Source organism: Taudactylus pleione, unplaced genomic scaffold (genome assembly GCF_031769625.1).
Source record: "Taudactylus pleione unplaced genomic scaffold, aTauple2 ptg000050l, whole genome shotgun sequence".
Taxonomy (NCBI): domain Eukaryota; kingdom Metazoa; phylum Chordata; class Amphibia; order Anura; family Myobatrachidae; genus Taudactylus; species Taudactylus pleione.
In genome coordinates, this window is record NW_028284452.1 from 851,858 (window position 1) to 874,496 (window position 22,639).

The 22,639-nt window shown below is 51.4% G+C and overlaps 1 protein-coding gene across 2 annotated transcripts in view; it reads left to right on the forward strand.

Annotated features, from left to right (window-relative positions):
- The window catches only part of MAPRE3 (microtubule associated protein RP/EB family member 3), a 227,278-nt gene that overhangs the window by 148,812 nt on the left and 55,827 nt on the right, over window positions 1-22,639 (forward strand). For both annotated transcript variants that reach the window (XM_088460549.1, XM_088460550.1), the window contains exon 2: window positions 12,070-12,123. The gene's annotated coding sequence lies outside the window, so the exon portion shown is untranslated. The remainder of the gene's footprint in view (window positions 1-12,069; window positions 12,124-22,639) is intronic.

The window sequence follows — 22,639 nt, forward strand, 5'->3', positions numbered from 1 at the left end:
GCCCCTGTGACACTCCTATAAGCCCTGGAGCGGCCATTACTTTCTCAAGACAATTCTGATACCGTTTGTCTCGATCGTGGCAGCGCCCTTGTACCTACACACTGTAGGGGTCTTTGGGGATTTTCGCTCATCTCTGCGAATGGCGGCCTTGTGGTCAGCACTGAATCCGGCACAGAGGGTGCGATCGAGCTGGTTACACTGTTTTTGCAGCGATTATGGATTGTGGGAAATGTTACACTGAGAACTCGGAGTAATTAGGGCTCTGTCTGCCATCGTCAGCCAATACGTTTAGGAATACCGATTACTACCGGCGCATGGTGCATCTGCCTGCTGATTGCTCTATCAATATATAACCTTCTAATCGCTGCACCATTAAAAGCGATGTCTCTGGGCTCTAACAGGAAAGATGTCACCCGCATGGCCAGGTGCAATCAGTCTGAATACACACTAATTGGCTGGTACTTTATCTCCCTCTAAGGCTTAGTACATCTGCCCCAGTCTCTGTGTGCCGGTCAGCGTCCGTCTCTGTGTGCAGGTCAGTGCTGGGCTCTGTGTGCCGGTCAGTGCTCAACATCGACAGCATGCCCCCTTTGGTACGAGATCCGGAGCGACGGTTTGCCCGTCGCTATCCGGGTCTCGCGCATGCGCACAACGGAGCCGGCTCCGTCGTGCGCATGCTCACTGGGCCACCATCGACCCGCTTGCGAGCGCTCAGTGCTCACGAGCGGGTCTGAATCAGGCCCTCAGTACAGAAGCTGGGATTGTGTATAGTGGAGAACACCACCCTAGTAAGACTGGGGGTATCTCTGGCTCCCCCCGAGGACAGTATCTATTCCCTGGCTGACATTAATGTAATCCCCGAGTTGTGTCTTTTCATATCCAAAATGCTTGGGACCAGAGGTATTTTGTATAACGGAATATTCAGTATTTTGGAATAATTTCATACTTTAATGAAATATCTTGGGAATAGGACCTAAATATACACACAGAATGCATGTATGTGTTATATACACCTTATATATACAGCCTGAAGGTAATTTTATACAATATTTTGAATAATTTGTGCCTTAGACAACGTTTGTGTACATTGAATCATCAAAAATCAAAGGTTTCATTAACTCAGTCATGTCCAAAAAATGCCGTATTTCGGAATATTTGGATATGGGAGACTCAACCTGTATAAAAAGAATAAAGTGATTATATATTTATTAGAATATAAGCCACACCTGGCGGATTATTAGCCTACTGTATATAACCCCACAATAAATGGTTTTTGTGACTGACCAAACCTTGCTGATAACAGAGAACAATCACTCCCACTCTGCTGCATAGGCCGTTTATATGACATAGGATCACAGGCGGCTGATACATTCCCGAGATTCCTCTTCTGCGTAAAGCAGTTTGTATTAAGGGCCTGATTCACTACCGGTCAAACTGCGATTACGCACCCAATTGGCTGTCTGTTGTGTTCTGCGCATGCATCACGGTGCGCGAACAAACAACTGCGATCGGGACTGAGATCGCGGTAACTACGCAGACCCTTCGCAGAGTGAGTGACAGGAAGGTTGTGAGGGGTGACGGGGGAGGTCGGGGAAACGCAGGCGTGCCAGTGCGGTTGAACACCGTTACAGGGGTGTGCAGAAATTATTCACTACGATGCCGTACGCAGCCTGAGGCCTGTCACTGCGAGCGCTGAGGTTAGCCAATCCTGAGTAAGGTCAGAGCTTGTGCCAGTGTGTGTGAGGATCGTGTCGCTGTCTTGCTAAGCATTACGGACGTGTGTAAGGTAAGGTGGGCGTCCTTATGTTGTGCTGTGACTGCATAACGATCGCAATAGATTCGCATATCATCGCAGTGAGACTACGTGCGTAATTGCAGCCGTGATCACAGTTGCTATCCTTGCTGAATCAGGCCCATTGTATTTTTAATTCCATAATAAACTTATAATAATCACTTCCACCTCTCTAGCCTATGTGGAGGTGAGAGGATGCCAGCCCTCGCCGCCCTGCATTATACTATATAGAGAGCAGAGATTTCTACATTGATATGGATAGAGCGGCACATTGCATTCATGCTGCAGATCTCACTGGATGGCACCGTAGCGCTGTCTATGCATCTATTACTGTATCACCTCTGCTCCCCTGTGAGCCTGGCAGGGATAGTGCCAGCCGCTCCCATTGGCACGTGCTGCTCTGTCTCCAGTTATCTCATGGGTTCTATTGTCTGCCAGGTTCCTGTTCTGTAATCATCCCCTGAGGCCGGGCTGGGTGAGTGACGGGATGGGGGGGGGGGGTTGTCTGGCTGATTCCTACATGACTATGGGGGAGATTTATCAAAGCTTGGAGAGAGATAAAGTGAAGAGAGATTAAGGTACCAACCAATCCTCATCTCACTACCATGTTACAGGCTGGGTTTGAAAAGTGACAGGAGCCGATTGGTTGGTACTTTATATCTCTCAGAAGCTTAGTACATCTCCCCCCATGTCTGTGTGTGTTGCTCAGGCTTGTTGTATCTCGCGCTGTATGTAGCCAGGTGTGTACAGGTAACAGCCAGGTGTGCACAGGTAACAGCCAGGTGTGTACAGGTAACAGCCAGGGGCCGGGGCGGGTAACATTGTGTAATAGGACGTGCGCTGAGCAGTGTCTTGTTTGTAGCGACTGCATCACAAGAGCAGGGAGCACATGAGAGCGCTATGATGGCAGTAACCATCCATCACATCATTACCGGGCAGGTAATACAGCGAGGGACACACCTGTCACACATGGGGGCACACCTGTCACACATGGGGTACACACCTGTCACACACACGGGGTCCGCGCCTGTCACACACACGAGGGACACGCCTGTCACACACGGGGGACACACCTGTCACACACGGGGGACACACCTGTCACACACGGGGGACACACCTGTCACACACGGGGGACACACCTGTCACACACGGGGGACACACCTGTCACACACGGGGGACACACCTGTCACACATGGGGTACACACATGTCACACACGGAGTACACACCTGTCACACACGAGGGACACACCTGTCACACACGAGGGACACACCTGTCACACACGAGGGACGCGCCTGTCACAAACGAGGGACGCGCCTGTCACACACGGGGTACACACCTGTCACACACATGGGGGACACTCCAGTCACACACACGAGGTACACACCTGTCACACACGAGGGACACACCTGTCACACACAATGGACACACCTGTCACACACACGGGGTACGCGCCTGTCACACACACGGGGTACGCGCCTGTCACACACACGGGGTACGCGCCTGTCACACACACGGGGTACGCGCCTGTCACACACACGGGGTACGCGCCTGTCACACACACGGGGTACGCGCCTGTCACACACACGGGGTACGCGCCTGTCACACACGTGGGACACGCCTGTCACACATGATGGACACGCCTGTCACACATGGGGTACGTGCCTGTCACACGGGGTACGCGCCTGTCACACGGGGTACGCGCCTGTCACACACATGCGGTACGCGCCTGTCACACATGGGGTACGCGCCTGTCACACGAGGTACGTGCCTGTCACACACATGAGGTACGCGCCTGTCACACACATGGGGTACGCGCCTGTCACACGAGGTAGGCGCCTGTCACACACATGGGGTACACGCTAGTCACACACCAGTCACACATGAGGTACAGGCCAGTCACACATGAGGTACGCGCCAGTCACACATGAGGTACGTGCCTGCAACACACATGGGGTACGCACCTGTCACACGGGGTACATGCCAGTCACACACGGGGTACGTGCCAGTCACACACATGGGGTACGCGCCAGTCACACACGGGGTACATGCCAGTCACACACGGGGTACATGCCAGTCACACACGGGGTACATGCCAGTCACACACGGGGTACATGCCAGTCACACACGGGGTACGCGCCTGTCACACACACGGGGTACGCGCCTGTCACACATGAGGTTCGTGCCAGTTACACATGAGGTACGTGCCAGTCACACATGAGGTACGTGCCAGTCACACACAGGGGGTACGTGCCAGTCACACATGAGGTACACGCCAGTCACACATGAGGTACACGCCAGTCACACACATGGTGTACGTGCTAGTCACACATGAGGTACTCGCCAGTCACACACAGGGGGTACGCGCCAGTCACACACAGGGGGTACGCGCCAGTCACACACATGGGGTACGTGCCAGTCACACACATGGGGTACGTGCCAGTCACACACATGGGGTACGTGCCAGTCACACACATGGGGTACGTGCCAGTCACACACATGGGGTACGTGCCAGTCACACACATGGGGTACGTGCCAGTCACACACATGGGGTACGTGCCAGTCACACACATGGGGTACGTGCCAGTCACACACATGGGGTACGTGCCAGTCACACACATGGGGTACGCGCCTGTCACACACGGGGTACATGCCAGTCACACACGGGGTACATGCCAGTCACACACGGGGTACATGCCAGTCACACACGGGGTACGCGCCTGTCACACACACGGGGTACGCGCCTGTCACACATGAGGTTCGTGCCAGTTACACATGAGGTACGTGCCAGTCACACATGGGGTACTTGCCAGTCACACACATGGGGTACGTGCCAGTCACACATGAGGTACGCGCCTGTCACACATGAGGTACACGCCAGTCACACACATGGGGTACGTGCCTGTCACACACATGGGGTACATGCCAGTCACACACATGGGGTACATGCCAGTCACACACGGGGTACATGCCAGTCACACACATGGGGTACGTGCCAGTCACACACATGGGGTACGTGCCAGTCACACATGAGGTACGCGCCTGTCACACATGAGGTACACGCCAGTCACACACATGGGGTACGTGCCAGTCACACACATGGGGTACGTGCCAGTCACACACATGGGGTACATGCCAGTCACACACATGGGGTACATGCCAGTCACACACGGGGTACATGCCAGTCACACACGGGGTACGTGCCAGTCACACATGAGGTACGTGCCAGTCACACATGGGGTACGCGCCTGTCACACACATGGGGTACGCGCCAGTCACACACATGGGGTACGCGCCAGTCACACACATGGGGTACGCGCCAGTCACACATGAGGTACTCGCCAGTCACACACATGGGGTACGCGCCTGTCACACACATGGGGTACTCGCCAGTCACACACATGGGGTACTCGCCAGTCACACACATGGGGTACGCGCCTGTCACACACATGGGGTACGCGCCTGTCACACACATGGGGTACGCGCCTGTCACACACATGGGGTACGCGCCTGTCACACACATGGGGTACGTGCCAGTCACACATGAGGTACGTGCCAGTCACACATGAGGTACACACCAGTCACACATGAGGTACACGCCTGTCACACATGGGGTACGCGCCTGTCACACACATGGGGTACGCGCCTGTCACACACATGGGGTACGCGCCTGTCACACACATGGGGTACGTGCCAGTCACACATGAGGTACACGCCTGTCACACATGAGGTACGCACCTGTCACACACATGGGGTACGCGCCAGTCACACACATGGGGTACGCGCCAGTCACACACATGGGGTACGCGCCAGTCACACATGAGGTACACGCCTGTCACACACATGGGAAATCATCCCCAGCGGCGATGGCGTTTGCTTGTAGATCTGTATCAGACAGCTCATGTGGCCGCTGCATGATGTGCAGGATAATTGCCGATCGGGACTGACAGACGCTGTATATGCTGGCGTCCGCGGGAGTCTGTGTCACTAATGCCGGGACTAGTGCGGGGGATCGTGTAGGCGCCATTGCTTTTACACCGGCCACCGCACCCGTCATCATCAGCGTTACCACCAGCCCCATGCTGGGTCACACAGGCCGCCCTGTCCCGTACGCTGGACTTGCACACAGATTTTCATCCTAGTCTGGGTGGTTACGTGCAACAAAACGCCCTATATCACAGCAAGACAGATACGACCAAGGTGCGTCAGACTCAGAATAGGACGCACATACGCAAAAGTGCGCTGTATGCAAAAACTCACCCTTTGCATCAGATGTGACATCCGTGTGGCAATTGTCCCTGGGTACCTTGTACACGCTGTGCAATAATAATAATAATTGCATACCGAGCTTTAGTAAGAGCGGCCAGGAGATAAGTGACCTTCCCACTGCGCTAATAGTGGCCTACGGCTTTGGTGGTCCCATGCTTTGTCCTCAGTGCTGTCCTTGGGTATGGAGCAGTGCTAAGGTAAAGCAACTGGGACTACTGGTTGGAATTGAGCCCATGACCTCATTATGCGGTGGCAGCAATGCTGACCACTTTTCCACTATGCTGATCGCGTCTTGTGAGCACAGGGTGTCCAAACAGCAATCTATTTAATTATTTCTTACAGTGGGCAAAGGCCAACAGAGATGGTCACACTTTGGCCCTCATTCAGAGGCGGTCGGAGGATGCAAGCGGTCGCTCAGAAACTGGTCGGCCGTTTGCATCCTGACCGGTGGCTGTTTCGGTCGTTAGGCTGTGGGTTTACACCCATAGCTCTAACGACCGCTAGGGTGATGGTCGCGATGGTCATAGACCATCGCGACCATCGGGGCTTACGACGAGACCCTAGGGTAGGGTCTCACTTGTCGTAAGCCCCGAAGAGCTTCTGGCTCTGTCAGAGCCGGAAGCTCTAGTGATGTCAGTGGGGCCTCCCCCAAACGGCAGGCGTTCCCATAGGAATGCCTCCGTTTGGGCTGCCACCCCCCCGGCCCGCCTTCCAAACGGGGCGAGCTGTCAATCAACATCGACAGCTCGCCCCCTTTGGAAAGAGACCCGCTACGACCAGCGCTGTCGGTCGTAGCGGGTCTCATGCATGCGCACGAAGGAGCCGGCTCCCTCATGCGCATGCGCACTGGACAAACAGCGAGGCGGTCGTAGACCGTACGGCCGCCTCTGAATGAAGCCCCTTATGTCCTCTGCACATAAGCCCCTGAGTTGAGTCGCAGAGTTCAGTTTGCAGAGGGAACACAGAGCCTGATTCAGCAAGCAACGCAAGTGAGAGAGCGCACGGTGCGAGCCCATGTTTGCGATCTGCGCATGCATCGCATTGCGTGTGCGCGAACAGGTTGCAGAGTACGGTTACGGCTCTCTGAGTACGCAGGAAGCCCGCAGAGACCTTCCATGTTGATTGAGAGGAAGTGCTGTTTGTGGTTGGTGACAGGGTGGTGGTCGGCCAAACGCAGGCGTGCTTGTGCGTTCGCACGCCGTTACAGGGTAAATTAATCTCATCGGCACCGCTCGCAGCCGGGCGCCTCTCAGGAATCTCCCAAGTCATGCGGCAGGGTCAGGTCTACCCTTGGCTTACACGCAGCTTCGATGGCACTCAATGTTCCCGATGTTTACGCTGTCAATCACGGCATAGGTGGGCGGCTTTATGTTTTGCTGGGTGTCTGCTGCTCGTGCTGTAGCCTCCGTGCGCATGCATTGATTAGCATATTCTCGCAGCGGCTGGGTGCGTGCGTTCCTTGCTGAATCAGGCCCACAGTGCAGTAATCCCCCCATCATTGCCACAAGGGCTTCCTTCCCGTCTGCGCTGTGACGTCACCCGTCCGTTGTCCGCAGGGGAAATCTTCTCTCTGTTCCCCTGTACTGAGATGTGTCATTTAGTGGTGCAGAGAGCACTCCTGGGCCCAGAGAGCAGCCTCTATAAATACCTCTGTATTGCCTGCACGTCCTCTGGGGAATATATACAGTATCTAAGTTACCAAGGACGGGATCCTGCAAACACAGTGACAATGGTTCCTGTTTCCACCGACAACCCTGAGTTTTCCTGTAATACAGTGGATGAAACAGTCTTCACCGGTGTCAGATTGTGGTCTGCGGCTGGGAGAAGGGTCTGCCGCTGGGAGAAGGGGCTGGGGCTGGGAGAAGGGTCGCCAGGCCACGCTGCCTTCGGCATGTGTGGGTCATTGCGTGTACGTGTTGTTATTCCCGTGGCTGAGGGGTGGTGGTCTTCAGCAGAGTGAAAATAAACGCGTAGAGTGGCGCTAGTTAGTTTCTTGCGCTATAGAGCGCCTAATTGTCTGACTGCCGCATTTCACACCTGCTTTGGTAGAAAAACACTTTAGGGCTTATTTCAGAGGGGACGTCAGCATTATCCTTATTACCTGCTGCACTTTCGCACGTTTGTAGAGCTCTCTTACATAGGCGGCGTTATGTACTTGGCACTTGGTGCAGAATTACACGCAGATCTGCTCTGCATGGGATATCTGTCTTGTCTGTCGCACAGCGCGGCCGAGCCGTACATGTGCCAGCCGCATCTCCTCATGCAGCTGAGTATGTGTAACTGGATAGGTGGTCTGTGGGGGTCCTGGGCGTATAGACAGAATCGCAGCCTACTCAGTGGTGAGCGTGCGCAGAGCCGCGATTTCAGACGGAGCTTTTGCACTAAGGAAGGCCCGGCGCAGGTCCGCGCTGATGGCGATGACGTCTGCTGTTACGAGCAGGTGGATAGGGGCAAACGATGAGTACAGACAACGTTGTAACTAAAGTTTATCCTGCGGTTCCCACCATTGACTTCAATGGAGGAGCCGTTCATTGGCTGAGAGGCGGGGCCTGAGCTCTCAGCCAATGAACGCACAGACACGGAGCTTCAAAGGAGGAAGCCGCGTCTGTGCGCTTCATTCGGGAAGGAGTAATCATTCTGGTTAGACTGATTACTCCTTAATGCGAGGGTCGAGTTTTTCGTTTTCTTATTTTAACCCATGGATGCCTACTGGACAAGGGGACCACTGGAGGTAATATAGGTGAGTATGTGTGACTGTGTATGCAATGTATGTATTAAAGTTATACTGTGTAAGATGTGTGTTTCAACCTTTCTTCACAGGTGAACTACAGGTACCAGTGGGCCCTTAATGCCCTGCATGCTGGTACTTGTGGTTCTCCAAGTACCAGCATGCGGGGGGAGGCTTGCTGGGACCTGCAGTTCTACTGTAAAGACAATTTTATTTTTATCTATTTTTACACATCACTCACACAATCAACCCGCCACCCACCGCCCAGGGGTGGCGGGGATAGCCCAGAGCTATCAGCCCAGGCTATGGGTGCCCTGGAGAGGGAGACCCCTTTTATTGGAGGGATCCTTGGCCTGGGCTGACTAACGGTCAGGGCTGATGCTGTGCCTGGGGGACCCGGTGATAGGACTCCCCTGGCTGTGGCATCAGTCCCCCATTAGAAAGGGTCCAGGGCTGGTTCTGTGATTTACCGGGAGACCCTACGCAAATTTTTCCCTGTACTTAGTCAACCAGAACTGGGTTTCAGCAGTCCGGGGCTGGTTCTGATTTGGGGGGGGGACCTCACATTTTTTTCTAAGTTTAACTGTTTAATTACTTTTTCCAGCCAGATACATACAGATATCTCACTGATGTCTGTATGTATCTGTGTCAATCCGACCTGCTCATGCTCAAATCGAAAGCACAAAGCAGGTCTATTGTATTGGGGATTTGAAATTCGATTTGAAGTCCGATTTTGAGGTCGATTTCAAATCGAACGATAGTAAATAAGGGTTTTGTGTGTTGGGATATGTAAAAGTACCAATGTTTTTCCGATGGTCGATTTGAGGCCGATTTGAAGTCCAATTTTACATTCGATTTGGCCTTTAGTAAATACCCAAAAGCAAAATCGAAGCCAAATCGAATGAAAATCGCACCTCAAATCCCTCAAAATGCCAAATCGACCTTTAGTAAATTTACCCCCATGTGACAAGTTCTGTAATAGTATGGGAACATTATCTATATATTTCATAGCAGATCTTTTACACTGAGTGTTTATTATTTAGGGTCACTATAACAAGACCCCCCCCCTCTCAGGAAGCTCCGCAGTCTGCCAGGTAGGAAAGTCCTGGGAGTGACCTGAACCTTACAGAACGCTGACAGACCCTGCTCCCAGGATGAGCCCCTCCGTGTGAGGACAGCAGGGGTCTGGTCCGTGTCACAGAGGAGTTACACATTCACCCAGTAATAACGTGTTACATGAACCAGGCTGTGTGGTGAGGAATACAGTGCTGGTGTATACAGGCACGGGGAGGGTATTACTGTGTATATACAGTCACATGTATGTAACACACAGACTAATGTATCACAGTACACGCACATGCATGATCTAACCTGCTCACTGACAAATGGCGAGGCAGCTGACGCACTGCGCAGGGTCAGGTTCCGTCTCGCCCAGTACCATGGCTCTGGTTCTTAGGAGTAACATGGCGGTATTTGCAGAGGGGCTGACGTTTGCGCCCGCTCTGTGCTGCCGCTGTTCAGGTCTCGTCCTCCAGGTTTTTGAACCTTCATGTTTCACATTCATGGTTGCATTGAAAGGTGGCAAATATAATCCCACCTTATTAGCACGATTATAATAACGAGTTATCAAACATTATTTTCATAAAACAATGTAGAAACTGCAGTTTCTGTATAACTTGTTGCGATGTACTAACAGCATAATGCAGGAGATTTCCGCAGTCCCCATTAGGAGACGGGATGGGGGCCACAATAATGAGACGGGATGGGGGCCACAATAGTGAGACGGGATGGGGGCCACAATAGTGAGACGGGATGGAGGCCACAATAGTGAGACGGGATAGGAGCCGCAATAGTGAGACGGGATAGGAGCCGCAATAGTGAGACGGGATAGGAGCCGCAATAGTGAGACAGGATGGGGGCCGCAATAGTGAGACAGGATGGGGGCCGCAATAGTGAGACAGGATGGGGGCCGCAATAGTGAGACAGGATGGGGGCCGCAATAGTGAGACAGGATGGGGGCCGCAATAGTGAGACAGGATGGGGGCCGCAATAGTGAGACAGGATGGGGGCCGCAATAGTGAGACAGGATGGGGGCCGCAATAGTGAGACAGGATGGGAGCCGCAATAGTGAGACAGGATGGGAGCCGCAATAGTGAGACAGGATGGGAGCCGCAATAGTGAGACAGGATGGGAGCCGCAATAGTGAGACAGGATGGGGGCCGCAATAGTGAGACAGGATGGGGGCCGCAATAGTGAGACAGGATGGGGGCCGCAATAGTGAGACAGGATGGGGGCCGCAATAGTGAGACAGGATGGGGGCCGCAATAGTGAGACAGGATGGGGGCCGCAATAGTGAGACAGGATGGGGGCCGCAATAGTGAGACAGGATGGGGGCCGCAATAGTGAGACAGGATGGGGGCCGCAATAGTGAGACAGGATGGGGGCCGCAATAGTGAGACAGGATGGGGGCCGCAATAGTGAGACAGGATGGGGGCCGCAATAGTGAGACAGGATGGGGGCCGCAATAGTGAGACAGGATGGGGGCCGCAATAGTGAGACAGGATGGGGGCCGCAATAGTGAGACAGGATGGGGGCCGCAATAGTGAGACAGGATGGGGGCCGCAATAGTGAGACAGGATGGGGGCCGCAATAGTGAGACAGGATGGGGGCCGCAATAGTGAGACAGGATGGGGGCCGCAATAGTGAGACAGGATGGGGGCCGCAATAGTGAGACAGGATGGGGGCCGCAATAGTGAGACAGGATGGGGGCCGCAATAGTGAGACAGGATGGGGGCCGCAATAGTGAGACAGGATGGGGGCCGCAATAGTGAGACAGGATGGGGGCCGCAATAGTGAGACAGGATGGGGGCCGCAATAGGGAGACAGGATGGGGGCCGCAATAGGGAGACAGGATGGGGGCCGCAATAGGGAGACAGGATGGGGGCCGCAATAGGGAGACAGGTTGGGGGCCGCAATAGGGAGACAGGATAGGGGCCAAAGGTGAGACAGGATGGGGACCGTATTGTGTTCCCGCTGTGGAATATTCAGCAGACCGTCTTATCCTCTGCATCCTCATATTTGAGGATACCCGGAGGGGGTGAGGGGAGGGGGGAAGCTGTTACCTCCTCTGTGATCAGGGTGGGGAACGTATAGACCTGTGATGGGTGCATAGATTAGCAGGGAGGCTAGGCCGGGCGCTCCATTACACAGCCTTCTGCCATTCATCCGCCATCGGTATGTTGCGGTAACAACCTCTGACCGCTGATTGTCTTCTCTCCGCAGGATTTCCCGCTGCACTGAGCTGCCCGGTAACTAGAAACATCTATATGCAGAAAGGTAAGAGCCAGTATGGGGTTATAGGTCATAGACCCCACAGTTATTTCCTGTACCCCCCTCTACCCACTCGCTATTCACGCTATATACAGAGAGATCCGTCACCCGCACACACTCATCCAGCTGCTGTCAGAGGGAGAAGGTACATTATGGGCGCTCTCTGCGGCTTCTATATAATGAGGGGGAGCGGGTGATAATTCCTGTAACGTCCGCACCGACCACTCGTTACTGCACCTCACTCACTGCTGATTAATAATTAGTGATCAGCCTCCTATAGTAACTTACACTGTCACACAGACAGCACCGGATGGGTATATACCGCCAGCTATATACGCTGTATACCTGACTTATTACAGGGACAGGTCACTAAGGAACAAGGCTCCTCCTTGCCTGAGAGCTGCAGATTTCATAGTAATGTGGTCACTGGGTGGCGCTCTTCTGTTAGGGTCTGTGGGTATTAATTATACTGTACATCTACAGATCGCTGACTCGTCTCGCTGAGCATGTATAATGGACACTCCCTTTTTCTATTCCCTTTACATGTGGTTAATATATACTGTATAGTAAGAGGTGGCTGTATATTAATGGTGTCACCAACTCTAGGCAAGTAAATCCCTTCAGCCAGAATGCCATTGTATGTGTCTCTGTCCTATAAGCCCATGATCAGTTCCTCTATCAGCCAGGGCTGGGGAGACGTTGGAGAGAGAGAATGAGGTTTACGGATCAGACCTCGGGAGCCCAGTTACGCTGCTCATCGTGGCAAGCGAGGCCACGGCACTAATAAATAACAGGACCGGTCCGTGAATCAGTGACAGGATCTCTTTATACTGTGCAGTTAGTGGGAGCAGCCAGTCCATGTGCTGAACCGGGGGCGTGTAAGCGTATTGCTGTATGTGGATGCTGAATACTTTCTGTCTGTACAGAAATCTATGACGGGTAAATAATGTCATATACAATCCAGAAAGCAGCAATAGACCGGCAATAATCGTCTCTCACGTTCCCCAGTGGCCTGATCCCAGCAGCAGAGCATTATTATATAGACCTCTAGAGGGCAGCGTTTCTCTGTGTCACCCAGGGCTCAGCGTTAGCTGTGATGTAATCGTACGTTCCTCCACACGGCAGACCGCGCCGATAGCAACACAAAGAGCATAATGGAGGTTTTTTAGGTGTTTATTACCAGTTATTTGTATAGCGCACACATATACCGCAGCGCTTCCTAGCCTTTCTATGGTTTGGATCAGTGTGGTGCTTCTCCCACACTCGCCTGCCGCATGACGGTCTATGGTTTGCGTCAGTGTGGTGCTTCCCCCACACTCGCCTGCCGCATGACGGTCTATGGTTTGGGTCAGTGTGGTGCTTCCCCCACACTCGCCTGCCGCATGACGGTCTATGCTTTGGGTCAGTGTGGTGCTTCCCCCACACTCGCCTGCCGGTCTATGGTTTGGGTCAGCGTGGTGCTTCTCCCACACTCGCCTGCCACATGACGGTCTATGGTTTGGGTCAGCGTGGTGCTTCTCCCACACTCGCCTTCCGCATGACGGTCTATGGTTTGGGTCAGTGTGGTGCTTCTCCCACACTCGCCTGCCGCATGACGGTCTATGGTTTGGGTCAGTATGGTGCTTCTCCCACACTCGCCTGCCGGTCTATGGTTTGGGTCAGTGTGGTGCTTCCCCCACACTCGCCTGCCGCATGACGGCCTATGGCTTGGGTCAGTGTGGTGCTTCTCCCACACTCGCCTGCCGCATGACGGTCTATGGTTTGTGTCAGTGTGGTGCTTCTCCCACACTCGCCTGCCACATGACGGTCTATGGTTTGTGTCAGTGTGGTGCTTCTCCCACACTCGCCTGCCGGTCTATGGTTTGGGTCAGTGTGGTGCTTCCCCCACACTCGCCTGCCGCATGACGGTCTATGATTTGGGTCAGCGTGGTGCTTCCCCCACACTCGCCTGCCGCATGACGGTCTATGGTTTGGGTCACTGTGCCTTTGATAGGACACAGACAGGACACAAGCTCAGGTGGGGAATCTCCAGTAACCTGTGTCCTATATCGGGCCAGCATGTCACCATGACATAATGATGGAAAAAGCAGTCAGGACCTCATTCAGAGTCGGTCGTTGCGGCCGCACGGTCGTAAGGGAAAAGGGGCTGGATATGCAAATGACGCGCTCGGAAGTTGCGTCGTTAAGATGGGATCGTTAGCTGGACGAGCAAGGGGAGGATACGGCCGTAAGACTAAAAATACGCCCCTTTCTCGTTCGCATTACACGTCATCTCCGGGCATATAGGGATTAATCGAGACCATCGGGAACCATCGGAGCTGCTCGTAGAGCTTAAGGTTGACCATACCCTCTCTTAAGCACTACGATCAAGTCAGTGTACAAACCACCCATGTCACTACTTAGTTAATTATGCACGCTCATAAAACGCTGTTTGCATAGTCAGGCACGCCTGCGTTCGGATCTCCACTCCCCCGTTCACAAGCACCTTCCCCTGTTACCACCCACAAACGCCTCATCCTGTCACTCAAACTAACGACCTGGCTGAGTTCAAGGAGATAGAAATTTCTGATCACAACAACTAGTTTGCGCATGCACATTGCGAATTTTACCCATGCGCAGTTTAGCGAACATCTGTGGCGTACGACCGAGCGGCCGCAACAACCGACTCTGAATGAGGTCCTCAGTGTTCTCCCCATGATAATGATGGATAAATCAGTCAGTGTTATCCCCATGATAGTGATTGATAAAGCAGTCAGTGTTATCCCCATGATAGTGATGGATAAAGCAGTCAGTGTTATCCCCATGATAATGATGGATAAAGCAGTCAGTGCTATTCCCATGATAGTGATGGATAAAGCAGTCAGTGCTATCTCCTTGATAATGATGGATAAAGCAGTCAGTGTTATCCCCATGATAGTGATGGATAAAGCAGTCAGTGTTATCCCCATGATAGTGATGGATAAAGCAGTCAGTGTTATCCCCATGATAGTGATGGATAAAGCAGTCAGTGTTATCCCCATGATAGTGATGGATAAAGCAGTCAGTGTTATCCCCATGATAATGATGGATAAAGCAGTCAGTGCTATCCCTATGATAATAAGGATACTGCCTTTGAACCTCTATATACCCCTGCCTATACCTTCTCATATCCTGCCTATAAACCTCTAAGGATGACGCTAATTTGCGTACGCAGTTATACAGTAAATAAAGACTCCAGACCTAGAACCTGTGGTTCCAAAGCACAAAGTATTATTCAAGTAAAAGTACAGTCAGTTACACGCTATGATCCTCATATAATCTTAGCGCAAAGAGATTATACAGGCCCAAGTACAATTATACATATGCAGCGCTCTCTGGACCAGATGTTAGGCATCAGCAAGAAACCCCTAGTCAATCAGCATTCAGCACGAAGACCAGGAACCCAGGGTCAGAGCATATTTATACCCCCCAGAAATAAACAACACAATAGAGAAGTTTGTTGCTAATATCATTGGTCCTAAAGGAGAGGGCATATGTTACAAGGCATTTAACAGGTTGGTTCAAATAGACACAACCCAGCCTCTAACAACTGGGGGTCTCTGGTTTCCTGCCTCATGCAAATCCTAACAGTTGTTCATATAATGTACATTTTGTTGCTTGAAGTCTCTGCAGTCCATAAGTTGAGAATGCATGTTGCGATCTCTCCATCAATATTACCGGAATACTGTTGAGAGAGTACGCATCAGTACAATACCAAACATGGCTTACTTATCACGTATAAAACCTTAGTTACGAAATAATCTTTATTTCATAGCAATTATAGTAAATGTGCATACTTGAATCTTATACCTTAAAGCTTATGGAACCTTGTATGTGAATATGTAATGTGTGAGTATGCGGGGTTTGATGTAAAGACGCTAGTTAACTTGGGGCATATGCGTGTGCATGAAGCTAATATTCAGCATTTTCATACAGGATCTTATGCATTCGCTAATATGCGACAAGTTAGCGCAATTGTGCGTATTAATGTGTGTATGAGAACACCTATCAGTGTGGAATGCTGAGCCTTATAGTTCCATGACTTGCTCATGCCCCAGCAGCCCCCACCCTTTTCAGGCTGCAAAATACTGGTCTTTGTTCTCCCAGGGCCTGTGTGGATGCATATTAGCACAGTTCAAGACCCAAACCTCAGATAACGCTCTTGGCTTTGAAGGTATTTTATTGTAGGAAGCCTGCTAATGTAAGGTGCTACAAACGACCCTCTTGCTGTATTCGAGCAGGGCCACCTGGAGTGAGAGCAGACGTTATGTCCATGAAGCTCGTCTACACAGGCTAGTTGTCACGTGGCCATTTGCTCTGTTTAGCTAATGCAATCCAATTTTGACATACTGTACAGCCATTTCTGAAATATATCCTTTAGGGGAATTATAATAATACACACACTTTATCCAGAGCACCCAAACTACGCAAAGTCATGAAATGGGCTTTTGATGAATCGCCGTAACTTATGGCGATGGTCACAGATGCAATCGCTTGATGCTAATAGTAATATCGCCACATGTACTAAAGTGTGAGTTTATCTAAAATGGCGCTTAGGCGGCCATTCGCAAAATGGCATCTTGCGATCTCATTTCCAAGATGTTGTTTTGCAGCCAGTCGCAAGATGGCGTCGCTGCGATCCAATTTTAAACTGATCTGGTCTCCGCCAATTTTCCAGCTTCGACAATAATGATGGATAAAGCAGTCAGTGTTATCCCCATGATAGTGATGGATAAAACAGTCAGTGCTATCCCCATGATAGTGATGGATAAAACAGTCAGTGCTATCCCCATGATAGTGATGGATAAAGCAGTCAGTGTTATCCCCATGATAGTGATGGATAAAGCAGTCAGTGTTATCCCCATGATAGTGATGGATAAAGCAGTCAGTGCTATCCCCATGATGATGATGGATAAAGCAGTCAGTGCTATCTATGCAGTCAGTGCTATCCCCATGATAGTGACGGATAAAGCAGTCAGTGCTATCTATGCAGTCAGTGTTATCCCCATGATAGTGATGGATAAAGCAGTCAGTGTTATCCCCATGATAGTGATGGATAAAGCAGTCAGTGTTATCCCCATGATAGTGATGGATAAAGCAGTCAGTGTTATCTGTGCAGGAGCCGCTTATCTCCCAGGTCATTGCTTACAACACGTCATCATTGTTTTGTTTTTTTTAACTCCCTAGAGTCCTCTGGGTGGTGACATTAAGTGACCTGGGATTCACCAGTCTCGTGCCAACATGAGCTCTCACTCCTCTTCTGGCCATCTGTCAGCTGTACCCACAGTGCCCAAGTGGAGGAATTCTCACGGTCCACCTGTCAGGTGCTTTCTCCTGCGGGCAGGCCGACCAGCATGCAACTGCTGTGTAATGTGTGCGTGTTCCGCCAGGGCAACGCTGATGGGCATAGCTTGTGTATTCAGCAGTGCCCATGCTGGTTTAGTCAGTGCAGAGCGATGTTATCGTGTTCAGCAACACCCGGACTGACTTTATTAGACCCTGGTAATATTCACGCTTTCCGGACCGCCCGGGCTGACTCCTGATATTCATGTGTGTTTAGTAAACCTCATACTGACTTAATTAGGGCCTCTTAAAATTTATGTGTTCAGCAAGTCCTGTATTAACGTGTTCAGCAAGTCGTGACCCGTGGCCTGTATAGCAATGTGTTCAGCAAGTCCTGCACTGACGTGACCCATGGCCTGTATAGCAATGTGTTCAGCAGGTCCCGCACGGACGTGACCCGTGGCCTGTATAGCAATGTGTTCAGCAAGTCCCGCACTGACGTGACCCGTGGCCTGTATAGCAATGTGTTCAGCAAGTCCCGCACTGACGTGACCCGTGGCCTGTATAGCAATGTGTTCAGCAAGTCCCGCACTGACGTGACCCGTGGCCTGTATAGCAATGTGTTCAGCAAGTCCTGCACTGACGTGACCCGTGGCCTGTATAGCAATGTGTTCAGCAAGTCCTGCACTGACGTGATCCGTGGCCTGTATAGCAATGTGTTCAGCAAGTCCTGCACTGATGTGACCCGTGGCCTGTATAGCAATGTGTTCAGCAAGTCCTGCACTGATGTGACCCGTGGCCTGTATAGCAATGTGTTCAGCAAGTCCTGCACTGATGTGACCCGGCATCTAGGTACTATGCCCCGGCATCTAGGTATTATGTCGCGGCATTGGTCGCAGACCATTAGATTATTGCAGTTCGGAGTAACCCTGTGACGACTCAGAATGGCTGCGGATAACGAGACCACGCAGCCATGCTTACTGTGTATGGGATCGCAGACGCAGGATGTGACGTGCCCCAGACAGCGACCTTGGTAATGGTCCTTGACCCATGCGCAGATGGCCGATAATCGCTCAACTGCGAAAAAAGTCTCCATAGCGTACAGCTCTGATCAGACACATTGTAAGTTACGGGATCATTTCTGCCTATTCAGCAGATGGCACCAGAGTCATTGCCATCACCTCTCTTATCTGCTATGCCCAGTAATTGTTCTGTGTTCCAGTGGTACAATTCTGTGTCTTTAGGTGTATACTGCCCCCTAGCGTCTGCAGTGTGTATAAACCAGGTAAGAGCTCTGAGTGACTGACTGCACCTCCCCCTGGATTCAACAGTGTCTGTAGTACATGAAATCAGATATAAATGCATATATATATATGGCTGGCAGAGTGTCATGGCAGAGTGTGGGTTGTGTAATGTGCTGGGTATCAGTACAGTACGTATAGGAGGCTCAGGCATAGCATGTTCCCTCTGATGTGCTGGGTATCAGTACTGTACGTATATATGAGGCTCAGGCATGGTGTGCTCCCTCTGATGTGCTGGGTATCAGTACTGTACGTATGGGAGGCTCAGGCATGGTGTGCTCCCTCTGATGTGCTGGGTATCAGTACTGTACGTATAGGAGGCTCAGGCATAGCGTGTTTCCTCTGATGTGCTGTGTATCAGTACTGTACGTATAGGAGGCTCAGGCATGGTGTGCTCCCTCTGATGTGCTGTGTATCAGTACTGTACGTATAGGAGGCTCAGGCATGGTGTGCTCCCTCTGATGTGCTGTGTATCAGTACTGTACGTATAGGAGGCTCAGGCATGGTGTGGTCCCTATGATGTGCTGGGTATCAGTACTGTACGTATAGGAGGCTCAGGCATGGTGTGGTCCCTCTGATGTGCTGGGTATCAGTACTGTACGTATGGGAGGCTCAGGCATGGTGTGCTCCCTCTGATGTGCTGGGTATCAGTACTGTACGTATAGGAGGCTCAGGCATAGCGTGTTCCCTATGATGTGCTGTGTATCAGTACTGTACGTATAGGAGGCTCAGGGATGGTGTGCTCCCTCTGATGTGCTGGGTATCAGTACTGTACGTATAGGAGGCTCAGGCATGGTGTGGTCCCTATGATGTGCTGGGTATCAGTACTGTACGTATAGGAGGCTCAGGCATGGTGTGGTCCCTCTGATGTGCTGGGTATCAGTACTGTACGTATGGGAGGCTCAGGCATGGTGTGCTCCCTCTGATGTGCTGGGTATCAGTACTGTACGTATAGGAGGCTCAGGCATAGAGTGTTCCCTATGATGTGCTGTGTATCAGTACTGTACGTATAGGAGGCTCAGGCATGGTGTGCTCCCTCTGATGTGCTGGGTATCAGTACTGTACGTATAGGAGGCTCAGGCATAGCGTGTTCCCTATGATGTGCTGTGTATCAGTACTTTACGTATAGGAGGCTCAGGCATGGTGTGCTCCCTCTGATGTGCTGGGTATCAGTTCTGTACGTATTGGAGGCTCAGGCATGGTGTGGTCCCTATAATGGGCTGGGTATCAGTACTGTACACATATGAGGCTCAGGCATGGTGTGCTCACTCTGGTGTGCTGGGTATCAGTACTGTACGTGTATGTGTTAGGGCAGAGTGTGGTCCCTATGATGTGCTGGGTATCAGTACTGTACGTGTATGTGTCAGGGCAGAGTGTGGTCCCTATGATGTGCTGGGTATCAGGCCTGTACGTATATGTGTCAGGGCAGAGTGTGATCCCTATGATGTGCTGGGTATCAGTACTGTACGTATAGGAGGCTCAGGGCAGAGTGTGATCCCTATGATGTGCTGGGCAGCTGTCCTGCTCCTCCCATCAGTAAGCTCCTTGCTGCTATTATCCGTACTCCGATCAGTCAGATGTCTCTGTGCTGAGAGAGCATCTCCCATCTGCATCTGAGGCACTTCCACACCCAATGCCCTCCCCGTTCCTGACCCCCCGAGGCCACTGCAGCCTGGAGACAGATGGCATCATCCCTTTCAGGAAGTACGTGGTCAGGGTGGAGCGATGGTACAGGTAGGATGCCCAGGATCCGGGCAGGGGTACTCCCACTATAGTTACACAGTGCAGCATAGTGTGGGCTCGCTCTCAGTGCCCAATGCCCATCCTAACTCAGCCGAGGGGACGGCTGGTAACACATAATGCCGATAAGGGGGGACGGCTGGTAACACATAGTGCTGATACAGGGAGACGGGGAATATGCTCTTCTTGCACTGTCTGAACTTGTTGCATTTCATTGCATTATTCCAATATCTCCTTTTGCAGAGCGTTTTCCTTGCTGGTAATTTTAATAACTTGCAGACCTCGATCTATATATCTGCGACGTTCAGCTGCTATACACTTCCCCTAACGCTGTACCTGTAATCTCTATACTGCGGCCTGATGATCAGTATACACTCCCCCTAACGCTGTACCTGTAATCTCTATACTGCGGCCTGATGATCAGTATACACTCCCCCTAACACTGTACCTGTAATCTCTATACTGCGGCCTGATGAGTATACACTTCCCACTAACGCTGTACCTGTAATCTCTATACTGCGGCCTGATGATCAGTATACACTTCCCCCTAACGCTGTACCTGTAATCTCTATACTGTGGCCTGATGATCAGTATACACTTCCCCTAACGCTGTACCTGTAATCTCTATACTGCGGCCTGATCAGTATACACTCCCCCTAACGCTGTACCTGTAATCTCTATACTGCGGCCTGATCAGTATACACTTCCCCCTAACACTGTACCTGTAATCTCTATACTGCGGCCTGATCAGTATACACTTCCCCTAACGCTGTACCTGTAATCTCTATACTGCGGCCTGATCAGTATACACTTCCCCCTAACGCTGTACCTGTAATCTCTATACTGTGGCCTGATGATCAGTATACACTCCCCCTAACGCTGTACCTGTAATCTCTATACTGCGGCCTGATGAGTATACACTTCCCACTAACGCTGTACCTGTAATCTCTATACTGCGGCCTGATGATCAGTATACACTTCCCACTAACGCTGTACCTGTAATCTCTATACTGCGGCCTGATGATCAGTATACACTTCCCCCTAACGCTGTACCTGTAATCTCTATACTGCGGCCTGATGATCAGTATACACTTCCCCCTAACGCTGTACCTGTAATCTCTATACTGCGGCCTGATGATCAGTATACACTTCCCCTAACGCTGTACCTGTAATCTCTATACTGCGGCCTGATGATCAGTATACACTTCTCCTAACGCTGTACCTGTAATCTCTATACTGCGGCCTGATGATCAGTATACACTTCCCCTAACGCTGTACCTGTAATCTCTATACTGCGGCCTGATGATCAGTATACACTTCTCCTAACGCTGTACCTGTAATCTCTATACTGCGGCCTGATGATCAGTATACACTTCCCCTAACGCTGTACCTGTAATCTCTATACTGCGGCCTGATGATCAGTATACACTTCTCCTAACGCTGTACCTGTAATCTCTATACTGCGGCCTGATGATCAGTATACACTTCCCCCTAACGCTGTACCTGTAATCTCTATACTGCGGCCTGATGATCAGTATACACTTCCCCCTAACGCTGTACCTGTAATCTCTATACTGCGGCCTGATGATCAGTATACACTTCCCCCTAACGCTGTACCTGTAATCTCTATACTGCGGCCTGATGATCAGTATACACTTCCCCCTAACGCTGTACCTGTAATCTCTATACTGCGGCCTGATGATCAGTATACACTTCCCCCTAACGCTGTACCTGTAATCTCTATACTGCGGCCTGATGATCAGTATACACTTCCCCCCAACGCTGTACCTGTAATCTCTATACTGCGGCCTGATCAGTATACACTTCCCCTAACGCTGTACCTGTAATCTCTATACTGCGGCCTGATGATCAGTATACACTCCCCCTAACGCTGTACCTGTAATCTCTATACTGCGGCCTGATGATCAGTATACACTCCCCCTAACGCTGTACCTGTAATCTCTATACTGCGGCCTGATGATCAGTATACACTTCCCCTAACGCTGTACCTGTAATCTCTATACTGCGGCCTGATGATCAGTATACACTTCTCCTAACGCTGTACCTGTAATCTCTATACTGCGGCCTGATGATCAGTATACACTTCCCCTAACGCTGTACCTGTAATCTCTATACTGTGGCCTGATGATCAGTATACACTTCCCCTAACGCTGTACCTG